This window comes from Hipposideros armiger, unplaced genomic scaffold (assembly GCF_001890085.2).
Source record: "Hipposideros armiger isolate ML-2016 unplaced genomic scaffold, ASM189008v1 scaffold_226, whole genome shotgun sequence".
Lineage (NCBI taxonomy): Eukaryota > Metazoa > Chordata > Mammalia > Chiroptera > Hipposideridae > Hipposideros > Hipposideros armiger.
The window spans coordinates 2,574,822-2,587,618 of NW_017731576.1; the positions used below are offsets into that span (position 1 = coordinate 2,574,822).

The following is a 12,797-nucleotide window of genomic DNA, read 5'->3' on the forward strand; positions in this document are numbered from 1 at the left end:
TGGAGATAGTCTCAGAGACACAGAGGAAGAACTGAGGGTTGTTAGTTGGGAGGGGGTGGGGAGGAAGGAGAAGGGGAAGGGATGAGACAATACAAATTAGTAATTACAATATGGCCTCAGGGATAGAAAAAGACAGGCTGAGGAATATAATCAATAATGTTGTAAATATTTCTTAGGGGGCCAAATGGACTCATGTCCTGTTGGGAAGACCACTTCATAATCGGTGTAGAGGCCTGACCACCTCACTGTATTTCTGAAGCTGATGTTGAATAATATTGTATGTCAACTATAATTATAAATACATATAGTCACGGGACGTGGAGTAGTGAGTGGGAATGGAATCAATGGAATTGTAATAGATAAACATGATATCGGGGGTGGGAGGGCAGTACATAGGGGGAGGAGGGTTGTTACTTTGTGAGGGTGAAAAGGATAACTATTGCATTGTTCTGTACATCTGAAACTAACAATAAAAAAATTTTAAAAAAAAGAATAGGCAAAGCACAGACTTTTAGAGCAGTGAAACTATTCTGTATGATACTATAATGGTGGACACATGTCACTAGACTTTTGTCAAAGCTCGTAATGTACAAGAATGAACCCTAATGTAAACTACAGACTTTGGGCAATAATGATATGTCAATGTAGGTTCACTGATTATAACCAATGAACCACTCTGCTGCTAGTGAGGGAGGCTGTGTATGTGTGGGGGTAGAGGCTATATGCGAACTCTGCACTTTCATCTCAATTTATCTGTAAACCTAAATTGCTCTTACCAAAAAAAATGAAATATTAATAAATGCAACAACATGGATGAATCTAAATTAAATTAAGCTTATTGAAAAAAGCTAGAATCAAAAGGTTCCATACCAGATGATTCCACTTATATAACATCCTGGAAGAGGAAGAATTACAGGGTGAAAAAGAGATCAGTGCTAGCCAGGAGCTGGGCTGGAGAAAGGGTTACCACACAGGGACAAGAGAAACTTGTTAGAACTCTGTATTTTGATTCTGTTGATGGTTGCAAAACTGGTGCATTTGTCAAAACTTATGAAGAATAAATTTTACTATATGTAAATTATACCTCAACAAACCTGACAAAAGAGAGAAACTGCAAACATTTGCTTTCTTTAACATCTCTGAGGATATTTTTTTCGGTAAGTCATTATTTATAATGTTGAGTATTTTTCACTGTAAATAAACTTAAAAGATTTTAGATTTATGGATATAATCTTTCTGTTTTATAAAACAGTTTACCACACTTATCACTTGCTACTTTGAAATCTATTATGTTTCTTAAGTTCCTTATGGACCAGGTTTCCTCATTTAATATTACATAGCCTCCAAATTAAACAGGTAGTTCACAGCCTCAGTCAGAGTACAGTTCTCAAAGTGTGGTCCCCAGACTAGCATCAGCATCTCCTGGGAACTTATTAGATCTACAAAATCTCAGGTCCCAACCCTGACCACCTGAATCACAAACTCTCAGTTTGGGGCCCAACAATTCCAATTTTAAGAAACCCTTCAGATAATTCTAATGCAGTTTAAGAACCACTAGCCACAACTCCAGACCAATTAAATCAGATTCTCTGGGGGTGGAGTCCAGCCATCCATATTTTTTAAACTCCCCAGATAATTCAATGTGTAATCAATGTTGATTTTGATTTAGCAAGTCTTGGGTGATTATTAGAGGTCACACTTTTTAAAAGTTGACTCTAATGTCAGTAGCCTAAGGATCTCCAGTTGAAAAAAGAACTTCAATCACAAATACTGACAACCACCTACTGCCACAATGCACTATAGTTTGTTACTGGTAAACTTCATGTACTTGAACTTTTTGAAATTAGACACAACCCAGACAATTTAAAACCTGGAATTATGCAACTAAGAATAGAAAATGAACGCACCAAAATTTCATTGGCCTAAATGTATTCCCTGGATGTGTATCTTGTTTGAGAAGTTAAAGCATATAGTTCTAAAAATTGGATTACACAGCAAGTTTCAGTAAATAAAAATGAGGTATACATAGCACAAGTCAGATATCTAGTCTTTTTTAATGAAATACACATTGTAACTATAGAAAACCCCATGATTAATAAACATTTACCACCAACACAAGTCCTGTCTGTTTCAATTTTTAAACGTTTGTTGAAGACAGTGGAGCCACTGTCATGTTTTGTTATAAAAATAACTCATCTTGACATTGAATGTTTTTTTGTAGAACTTAAAAACAAAGATAAAATTTTACTTGGAATTTTAATAAAACGCCGCTGTTAAACATTTTTTTCTGTTTTCCCTAGCTTTCCATTTACAGTCTTTAAAACCAGGACAAATATAACAGAATATCCTTAAATATACTCGTATATCATTTGACAGTTTTACAAATCATTTTTAAATGCATTCTCTCAGCCTCATTGTCAGTTTACAGAACAGGAAACTGTGACTAAAGGAGATACATGATTTGCCCAAAAATCAAATAAGAAGTGACAAAGCCAACAATTAAACCTATACTCTCCTGCCTCCCAATGCTATTTTATTAGGTTAATTCCTGAAGACCAGTGACTGACCACCACTTAAGACTTATTGGTTCCTGGAACAATAGCTGTGAATTCTTAAGATGATCCCTTACTTCCTGAAGGTATAATTTTCTTTTCTTGGAATCCTGTTTCATATCATAAAATAGTAAACAAGTTTGTGGAGAACAGATTTTCTTAATGTCTTAATCTATATAAAGCATGGGAAATCATTGCTTCAGGGAATATAGAGTTTCCTATGAAATAGGGGTTCCTCTTTATAGAACTCTCCTGTTGTGAGAGATCATTTGAGACTAATAAATGCTGGCAGAGATGCTGTTCCCATGGAGACTCAGGAAAAAAATCTACATTCCTGAGCTTCTGTATCTAACAACTCAACCACATCTACTTTATAGTCAAGGATTAAGAAATTGTTTCCTATTTTGTTCACATTAAATCTCTGAGCAGAAATGAGCTACCTATCTTAGAAAATACTTTGTGTACTGGTGCTTATAGTTTTTATAGCCTTTTGATTTGCTAACCAAGTTGTCGTATTACTGGAGAGATCAAACCATCTTTTGCTCTTGTTAAAACTGTCTTCCTTTAGGGCCGGCTGAGTGGCTCAGTTGGTTAAGAGCTCACTGAAGAGTGCAAGCTCTGAGCAACAGCGGTTCGAGTTCCAGGCCGAGCTGAGTTGCCGCTGAGCTGCCAACAGGTGGCAGGATGGCTCAGCTTAGAAGAAGAAAAAAAACACACACAAAAAAACTGTCTTCCTTTAATGTCTCGCTATCCTACTTAATTATATAAGATAATGTCTTTGATGAGATCACTGCTTTAGTCAAATATTTAAGGATTCTGTGCCTGTTTATCCACTGTGACGTTTTCATTTACAATAAATATATATTTGGTCTTCATGGCACAGAGCTCCTAAAACCCTTGTAATTTCCTAAGTGATCAGAGCAATAAAGGTATCTTTTATTATTCATAACAAGCCCCTCCCAACCACATCTAAGATTATGTTAACGAGGTATTTTTGGAAAGCCCCTAAGGAAAAGGGGGGAGGGGTTGTTGCCTGGGAACCAACCATGTGATTAGAAGGGGTTAGCCCTTTCAACCCCATTCCTTGACCTCCAGGGAAGGGAGACGGGTTGGAGGGTGAATTAATCACCAACAACCAATGATTCAATCAACCACACCTACCTAATGAAGCTTCCATAAAACCCCCAAAAAAAGAGTGCAATGATGGTGCCAACTTGGGCCAGTGAAGCAACATCCTCCACAACTAGATTGAAGAACAAAATGACAGCAACTTGTCTGTTCCCCTTCCCCCAATTCCCCAGCACTGTTCCCATCCCCCCAATTCCCCAATAAAACTATTAAAAAAAAAAACAAACCAAAAAAATGGAGTTTGGAGAGCTTCAGGGTTGGTGAAAACTTGGGAGTTCCGTGGAGGTCCTGGGAAGGTGCCATGCCCCTTCCTTCATACCTTGCCCTATGTATCTCTTCCATCTGCCTGTTTCTGAGTTGTACTCTTTTATAATAGGCCTGTACTAGGAAATAAACCTTTCCTAAGTTCCATGAGCCATACAAGCAAATTAATCAAACCCAAGGAAGGGGACATGGGAACCACCAGTTGGTCAGAAGCACAAGTAACAACCTTGACTTCCTATTGATGTTGAAGATGTGTGGGGGGCGCAGGGAGGACTCTTGTGGGACCCAGTCCTTAATTCATGAGATCTGGTGCTAACTCCAGGAAAACAGTGCCAGGACTGATTAAAATTTTAGGATACCCAGCCCATCGATGTGATAAAACTGCTTGATGTATACAAAACCCACACATCCGGTCACAAAGTGCTCAATGTTGTAGTACAGAAAAGGAGAAATACGAGTGTTTTCCTATTCATCCACAAAATAAAAAATTATTTTGTTCCTACTCAGAAGATCAATCAACTGCATTTTCTCACCATCACTTGACGATACAGGCCTGGTGATCTTTACTTCCTTCAATGTTGTTCAGTATCATTCACAACTATGTTCACATCTGATGAGACAAGATCTTCAATGGCTAACTCTTTCATTCACTTTCACTCCTAAATTCTGTTGACCTGCCTCATCATGCACCATTTCCAAAGTGTTCAATAGCCTTTCTTATCTTAATGTCATGACATTCATCACCCTATTTCCTCTGGCCAGAGATAAGAAAAAGAAAAAAAAAGATTTAAAATTTTTTCAGAATTTGAACAAAATTCACAAAACTTAGAGAGCATTATGAATTAAATAAATATATTAGAATAGTAACTTCATACAGAGCATACTTAATCTGGACCATCTTTCACATACCTATGAATCAACACTATCATTAACAGTAAGGTAATTAAAGGAAAAGCCATGGTATGAATCAAATCTTCAGTGTTGTAAAGGGTAGTTTATATAAAAGCTTCTTGATTGATTCACTACTTAATTCAAATCAAATAACAATTCAATTCACTAGCCACATTTTCCATTAAGTCTAATACTATAGGAGCAATAAGTCTTTCTTGTTTGATTACTTAACTTCATTTAAAATAATTTAAGAAGCCCTACATATTTTTAATTTTTTAAATTTTATTGAGTTTATTGGGGTAACATAGATCAATAAAATTATACAGGTTTCACGTATACAATTCTATTATACACCATATGCATATTGTATCCTGTGTTCACCAACCAAAGTCAAATCTCCTTTCGTCACTATACATTTGACTCCTTTTACCATTTTCTAACTACTCTCCACCTTCCTTTACCTCTGGTAACCACCATGATGATGTCTCTGTCTATGAGTTTTTGTCTATCTTGTTTGTTGCTTTCAGTTTTATATCCGAAATATGAGTAAAATCATATGCTTCTTGACTTTTACTGTCTGACTTATTTTGCGTAGCGCGATAATCTCAAATTCCATCCATGTTGTTACAAATGGCAGTATTTCAACCTTTCTTATGGCCAAGTAATATTCCACTGTATATATGTACCACTTCTTTATCCAATCATCTATTGAAAGACACTTCAGTTATTTCCATGTCTTGGTCACTGTGAATGATACGGCAATGAACATAGGGGTACATCTATCTTTAAGGATAAATGTTTTCAAAATTTGGAGGAAGATACCCAGAAGAGGAATTGCTGGGTCGTATGAGAATTCTATTTTTAATTTTTTGAGGAACCGCCATACATTTTTCCATAGTGCCTGTACCAATTTACATTTTCAACAGCAGTGTAAGAGGGTTCCTCTTTCTCCACTTCTCCAGCACTTGTTATTTTTTGTCTTATTGATAATAGCCATTCTATAAGTTGGTATCTCATTGTGGTTTAGATTTGCATTTTCCTAATAGATAATTAAGTTGAGCATCTTTTTATATATCTGTTGGCCATTTGTATGTCTTCTTAGAAGTGTCTGTTCGGGTCCTCTACCCATTTCTTAATTGCATTGACTTTTTTGTTGTTGAGTAGTATGACTTCTTTATATATTTTGGGTATTAGCTCTTTAGCGGAGGTGTTGCTTGGCTCTTTGTTTTGTTGATGGTTTCTTTTGCCATGCAAAATCTTTTCAGTTTGATATAGTTCCATTAATTTATGTTTGCTTTTACTTCCCTTGCCTTTGAAATAACTCATAAGAGCCTCCTTACAACCAAGGTCCATAAATTTAGTACCTATGTTTTCTTCTATGTTTCTTACTGTTTCAGCTCTTATATTTAGGTCTGATCCATTTTGAGGTGATTTTTGTTTATGGTGAAAAACAGCACTCTAGTTTCATTGTTTTATATGTGGCTTTCCAATTTTCCCAGCACCAATTATTGAAGAAGCTTTCTTTTCTCTATTGTATGTTTTTGGCTCCTTATCGAAAATTATTTGCCCATATATACCGTATTTCCCCATGTATATAAGATGCATCCTTTTTCAAAAAATTTGGGGTCTAAAAACTGGGTGCGTCTTATACAGTGGTTGTAGTGTTTTGGTTTTTTTACTTGCATTTCCTGCTGAGGACAAGGCAATATATGAAGACAGTGATTCGTCATCAGACACAGATGTGGACAAGCTAATGGTTGGGAGTTTTGACAGTGATGAGGAGTTGTATGAATTTTATGATGACTAAAACTTGAGTTCAGTAACTTTATGTAATACATTTTTTTTCAAATTTCAGGCCCCAAAATTAAAGTGCGTCTTATACAAGGGAACGTCTTATACATGGGGAAATACGGTGTGGGGGATTATTTCTGGGCTCTCAATTCTGTTCCATTGGTCTGTGTCTACCTTTCTGCCAAAACCATACTGTTTGGATTACTGTCTCTTTATAGTATCATTTGAAGTCAGGGAGTATGATACCTCTGGACTTGTTATTTTTCCTTACGATTGCTTTGGTTATTTGGGGTCTTTTGTGGTTCCATAAAAATCTGATGATTTTCTGTTCTATTTCTTTAAAAAATGCCATTGGAATTTTGATGGGGACTGCATTAAATATGTGTCTTGTTTTGGGTAATACGGCCATTGTAACTATGTTGAGTCTTCTGATCCATGAACACAATATATCTTACCATTTCTTAGTGTGTTCTTCAATTTCTTTTAACACTGTCTTCTAGTTTTCAGTGTATATATCCTTTACATCCTTTGTTAAGTTTATTCCTAGGTATTTTATTCTTTCTGTTGCAATTGCAAAAGGAATTTCTTTTTTCATTTCTTTTTCTGAAATTTGTTAGTATATAGGAACACAATGGATTTTTAAATATTCTGTATCCTGAAACTTTACAGTATTTGTTTATTGTTTCTAATAGTTTTTTGGTGGAGTCTTCGGAGTTTTCTATATAATCATGTCGGGGCTGGATGAATGGCATGTTGGTTAGGAGTTGGCTTGGGACGCCAGCTCTGAGCAGCAGGACCCCGGTTCAGATCCCATATAAGGGCCAGTGATGCTGAGCCCTCTACAGCTAAGATGTTGAACAACAGCTCAACCTGAAGCTGGGCTGCCACGAGTCGCCATCCAATGGCCAGCGAGTGACTGCCTCACACAGGAAGAGTGCAATGATAATGCCAACATGGGCCAGTGAAGCAACGTCCTCCACAACTAGACTGAAAAACAAAAGGACAGCAACTTGTCTGTTTCCCTTCCCTGATTCCACAATAAAATCTTTAAAAAAAAGAAAATCCAAGTCAAACTACAGTGAGGTACTACTTCACACCCAGTAGGATGTAGAAATGAATAGGCCAATCCTGAAATTCACATGGAATTGCAACGGGGCTCAAATAGTCACAACAATATTGAAAAGAAAGACAAACTTGGAGGGTCATGTCTCAATTTCAAAGCTTACTACAAAGCTACAATGATCAACACAGTGATTTTTTTTCTCTAGTCAAAATAATAAAAACAGGTGTTGGCAAGGATGTAGAGCAACAGGAATCCTATTTTGCTAATGGAAATATAAAAGGTGCAACTACAATTGAGAAGTTTGGCAGCTCTTCAAAAAACTAAACAAAGAATTAACTACACGATCCAGCAATTCCACTCCTAGACATACACTCAAGAGAAATGAAAACACATGTTCACACAGAAATTTTTGTACAAATATTTACAGCAGCATATTGACAATAGCCAAAATGTGCATCCAACGAACAAATAGTGGTATACACAGAGAATGGAATATCATTCTGCCATGAAAAAGAATAAGTACTGGTACAAGCTACCACGTATGAACCTCAAAAACATTAAGTAAAAGAAGTCAGATACATATTAAATTATTTCATTTATACAAAATGTCATGAATAAGCAAAGCCACAGATTAAGACAGCAGGTAAATGGCTGCCAAAAGCATGGTTTTTGAGGGGGAAACGGGTAGTGACTAATTGATGGGGTGGTCTTCTGAAACTAGAGAAATGGTCGTTACAAAACAGTACAACTGCATTAAATGCCACTGAATTGCACATTTTAAAATAGTTAAATGTATATGAAGTGAATTATCACCTCACTTTTTTTTCAATAAGGCTAATGCTGGGAAACCAATATCACACACTAGCATAAGAGAACAGTTTCACTGCTTACTATATTGGTATTTATACAATTGTTAGGTGATTAACTCACCTCTGCAACCCCCCCCCCAAAAAAAATGTACAGTAAAGAATCATGGAATATTTCAAATGTGTGGTAAATCCTTACAATTATTTTAAGCAAATGTATATTTACTATACTTTATAACCAACCATGATGGAGAACTTACGACCTAAGAAAGTCAACTACAGTATGATTTACATACATGAACTATGATTATTTCTGCCAGTTTAAATAAACTTTTCCCTAATTAAAGAAGGATTTGAGAACTGCAGATAAGTACCACAAAATTTACTCATAAAATATAATGCAACTTTTTTTGGCCTATATAGCCCCAGAAATACATTGGTTTTTTGTTCTTTGTCCTTTCTTTCTGTATATTCTGGTTTTGTCCTCACAAATTTCATTGCAAGTTTTTATTAAAATGCTTCTTTCTAAAGATGTTTTCTTACAGTATTGATATCTGAAATCATAATGGCTTTTCAAGAACTAAGCTATTAAAATATTTTATCATTCCTTTCTCCAAGATATTTCATTTTCCTTTTATATACTCTAATAATTTTCTCCCTTACTCTCTATTCCAGTGCTCCAATTCCAGAACTCCTGTCTAATTCTTTTCTCTCTCACACACACACCACTATACACAATTAAACCTATACTGTATTTTGTTTCCTTTTCACAAGCCCAGAATTTCAAAGTCTTTTTATACTTTATATCCATTGCAACAAGGTTGCAACTTGCACAATGTACTTCACTTCAATGTTTATTTAGGTCATGACCTCTACCCCATTGCAAACATAAAACAGAAGAAACTATTTAATACAAAGTAAAGTCTACAGGAACAAAAACCTAAAATCAAAAAAAACATTTTATTTGAGCAACTATTTTTATGAATAGCTTAAAACCACACATACAACTAAAAGCCAAATACAAAAAAAATACAATCTACTCAACCAAGCTGAGGTAAGTGAAATGGTCACGTGAAATGTTTTTACTACAATACACAATAATCACTTTGCTCATCTGGCTTCTTGGAAAACAAAAGAAAAAGACATCAGAAGCAATTATTTTGTGTAGCATCTTAGACTCTCTTAGTGTGGAGTTGCTGATGATGTTTTGGACAACCTGACTTAGAACCAGAATAAAATTTTGTTCACAAAAAATTTTGCTATAAAGCTACCATTTAAAATCAAAGGCCTGATAAAGAGCTTCCCAGACAAGAAAAAGCTTAAAAAGCTCATCACTCCCAAACAAGTATTACGAAAAGTGTTAAAGGAACTTCTTTAGGAAGAAGTATTACAAGAAATGTTAAAGGAACTTCTTTAAGAAGAAAACAAAAAGATCAGGCCCTGCCCCGCAAGATGCACATGCACATGCATACACAAGAAGGGGCAGGAGGGAGGGATCGCCTGTGAAATCTGGAGGCAAGGCTAGCAAGCCTGCCCCACCTCCTGGCCCCCCAGCGCCCACCAGGTCACAGCCAAGATCAAGGTGATCCTTATCTGCAACAACCACTGGAAGCCACAGCTCTCCAAGTTCCACCAGCCTTATAGTGAAGATACACAAAAGCAAATCATCAGGGAGACATTCCATTTCATAAGAGAGATGAAAATGTTTTCTAATTTCCTCAAAGAAGGATTATTAATTGGAGGATCTGACAACAAACTGATTTATAGACATTATACAACGTTATATTTTGTCTTCTGTGTGAATTCTTCAGAAACTTGGCATTTTAGATCTAATTCAAGTATTTCTGGAAACATTAGACAAGTATTTTGAAAAGGCCTGGGAACTGGATTTAATTTTCCATGTAGACAAAGTTCATTATATTCTTGCAGAAATGGTAATGGGGTAATGGTATTGGAGAGCAACATGAAAGAAATTATTACACAAATTGATGCACAAAATAAACTGGAGAAATCTTGAGGCTGGCTTAGCGGGAGCCTCAGCCTGTGCTGTATCAGTTGTAAAGAATATGAATCTTCCTGAGATCCCAAGAAATATTAACATTGGTGACATCAGCATAAAAATGCCAAACCTGCCCTCTTTTAAATAAAAAATTTTAAAGGCCACTCCCAGGTAAAATCCAGGGAGAAAAGTCATCAAAGTTTTACCATGCAGCTGTTTACCAAAAATAGAGGAGGAGAGTCAACTTTTACTCTTGGATTTAAATCAAGGTACTATATATAAAAGTTGTGTAAAATCCGTATGGCAGTTCCATGTTGCTTTTCTCACACACTGATTCTGAAGAAATTGAGTAGTTCCAATGATTTTTTTTTCCTTTCATTTCCAAACTTCATTCCTATGCCTACCTAAGGCATGCCTCTGTACATTGGCTACAACAGTATTTTGAAAATTGTTTGAGACATTTCTTTTTATTATGTACAACCCATAATGTTGCTGTTTTGTATGTATCACAAGTGCAACATTCCTTAATTCTTTCTGCTGTTTGTCACAACTGTTATTTAATGTATGCATTAAGAACATTACGACTTTTTTCTCTTAGTTTAAATAAACGCCAAGGTAACTGGACTACTAAAGATAAAAAAGCCAAAACAAAACAAAAAAAGCCAAAAAAAAACAAAGATCAAAAATACAAATAATAAAATGGCACTAACTACATATCAACAATCACTCTCACTGTAAATGGATTAAATGACCAATCAAAAGACACAGGGTGGCTGAATGGATAAGAAAACAAAATCTTGGGCCAGCCGAGTGGCTCAGTTGGTTAAGAGTTTGCTCAAGAGTTTGAGCTCTGAGCAACAGTGGTTCAATGCCCGGCCCAACCTGAGCTACCGCTGAGCTGCCAACAACAGGTGGTAGGATAGTTCAGCTAAAAAAAAAAAAAAAAAAAAAAAAAAAAAAAATCTTTACATATGCTGCCTACTAGAGACTCATTTCAGATCAAAAGACACACACACACTTAAAGGGATAGAAAATGATATTTCATGGGGAAAAAAAAAGCTGGTAGCAATACTTACACTAGATAAAACAGACTTTAAAACAAAGCCTATAACAAGAGACAAAGAAGAACCCAGTGATCCCTTCTGGGTATACTTCTGGGTATTCATCCAAAGAAACCCAAAAACATTACTTCAAAGGAACATGTGCACCCATTTGTTTAATGCATTACTTCCAGTAGCCAAGTTATGGAGGCAACCTGGGTTTCCAATAATGAATGAATGGATAAAAAGGTGGTACATATATACAATGGAATGTTACTCGGCCATTAAAAAAGAATGAAATCTTGCCATCTGCAACAACATGGATGGACCTAGAGGGTACTGTGCTGAGCGGAGCAAATCAGACAAAGAAAGACAATGCTATATGGTTTCACTTATATGTGGCATCTAAAGAAAAAAATAAACCAACAAACAAAACAGAAACAAACTCATAGATACAAGGAATATTTTGAGCGTTGTCAGATAGAAGGAAAAAGAGGAGAATGGGTGAAAAAGGAGACAGGGTTAAGAAGTACAAATTGGTAGTTACAAAGTAGTCATGGAGATGCCAAGTACAGCATAAGGAATATAGTCAATACTGTAATAACTATGTATGATGTCAGATCGGTACTATACTTATCGGGGTGATCACTTTGTAAATTATATAAATGTCTAATCGCTATGTTGTACACCTGAAACTAACATAATCTTGTATGTCAACTGTAACTGGAAAATAAAAAATTTTTAATTTTTGCTATAAAACTTGTGATCAAAGTATTGTAATTTCTGTGAGCCCACTTTAGAAAATTAAAGGTAGTACTTACAGAATAAAAAAATCAAATATCTAATAAGTCTAACAAAAGATATGCATAACTTCTATCCACAGAGCTATAAAGAATGTCATTTCTCCCCACTCTCAAAATAACTTAAAGCAACAAGTGTAATCCCAAAGATCACAACAGATTTTGTAGTTTGGCTGGGGGTTTTGCTTTCTTTCTTTCTTTTGAGAGAGATAAGTGACAAGCTGGTTCTAAAATGCACATGGAAATACAAAAAGAGACTACAAAGTCTTACAAAAGAATAAGGTAGGAATACCTTCTTTTGGCTATTCAGACTTTTCCTTAAGCTCAAGATAATGATATTAATGCAAGGATAGACAAAGAAACTAATACGAGGGCCGGCCGAGTGGCGCGATGGTTAAGAACTCGCTTGGGATGCCAGAGGGCCCCGGTTCGGATCCCACATATGAGGGCCAGTGACACTGCC

The 12,797-nt window shown here is 35.9% G+C and overlaps 1 protein-coding gene and 1 pseudogene across 1 annotated transcript in view; one reads left to right on the top strand and one right to left on the bottom strand.

The window, feature by feature from the left end:
- Positions 1-10,702, top strand: part of LOC109389230 (AP-3 complex subunit sigma-1 pseudogene) — a 29,469-nt pseudogene extending 18,767 nt beyond the window's left edge.
- STAG1 (STAG1 cohesin complex component) overlaps positions 1-12,797 on the bottom strand; it is a 392,478-nt gene that overhangs the window by 349,831 nt on the left and 29,850 nt on the right. The window lies entirely within an intron of this gene.